Source organism: Dipteris shenzhenensis, chromosome 25 (genome assembly GCF_047967505.1).
Source record: "Dipteris shenzhenensis isolate YYH24624 ecotype China chromosome 25, Dip_SZ_1.0, whole genome shotgun sequence".
NCBI lineage: Eukaryota > Viridiplantae > Streptophyta > Polypodiopsida > Gleicheniales > Dipteridaceae > Dipteris > Dipteris shenzhenensis.
The window spans coordinates 8,865,183-8,866,504 of NC_141620.1; positions in this window are offsets into that span (position 1 = coordinate 8,865,183).

Below are 1,322 nucleotides of genomic sequence, written 5' to 3' on the forward strand. Positions count from 1 at the left end.
GAAAGAACAAGGATATCTTCCCTTCCACCCTGTAGCAAGGTGATAATGCCATTCTTTTTCCCTCTGCTTCCTTCTTGTGGCAAGGCTTGGTCGTCTGAGACGCGATCCTGGAACCTAGGCTTATAGTGATATGCGCTTGCACCACTGCTTCCTTCTTGTGGCAAGGCTTGGTCGTCTGAGACGCGATCCTGGAACCTAGGCTTATAGTGATATGCATGTACTTGGGTACACAGATTCAGACTATGCAGGGCATGTGGATAGTAGGAGATCCACTTCTGGTTATGTGTTCACCTTTGTAGGTGGTGCTGTGTCGTGGATGTCTCGCGCACAGAAGTGTGTTGCTTTGTCTTCCACAGAGGCTGAGTATGTTGCAGCCACAGAGGGTTGCAAGGAGGCTATATGGCTTGATCGGCTAGTGGGAGATTTCGGGATTCATACAGGTGTACCGATATTGCATAGTGATTCCATGAGTGCTATTCAGCTAGCACGGAATCCGGTCTTTCATGCAAAGACCAAACACATTGAGGTCAGGTACCATTTCATCAGGGAGATACTTGAGGACAAGCGCATAGAGCTTGTCAAGGTTCATACAGATCATAACCCTGCAGATATGCTGACTAAGAGTCTACCTAGTCAGCGGTTAGAGTATTGTCATTTATTGATAGGCATTGGATAGTATGCTCACTGGTTGTTCTCCCTTAAAGGCACATTGTCCTTTAAGTGGGAGGTTGTGGGGGTTAAAGGTCATTGTGCCTTTACCCTGGTTATGTACAATATTCAAACACATATATAAATGAATGAAAAAGAAGATTAGGGTGGTTCTGCACCCACCAAAACTTGTGGCTCTCTGTCTCTCTCTCTCCTTCTTCCGTTCTTGCTTCCGTTGAGAGCACTCTCATTTACAATGGTCCTCAGTTTAGGAGCACCTACCACTGCAACAACTCGTTGGGATCCCCCAATGTCATTTTGACCATTTTAAAGCCCATTGGGAAGCCCCTTAAAAACAATACTTATTTAGATACCAAGCTGTTCATTGTAACCTGGTTACCATAGAAGAAAGACTAATTTAGTGGATGATTTCGAGTAATCTATACCTTGGACTAACTAGGGGAACTATAGAAAAGACAATGTCTGAATTTTGCTTTTTTATACATGGATGGCATATGTATAAGTATGTATGGAATTCTAACTTTACAAAATATATGTTGATATATGCCCAATGGAAATATATGTGGGCATCACCCCTAGATGTGGGATACTATTACTCTAATAAATATAGTGCAAGATGGAATGCAATTATAGCATGGGAGATGTGGGATACA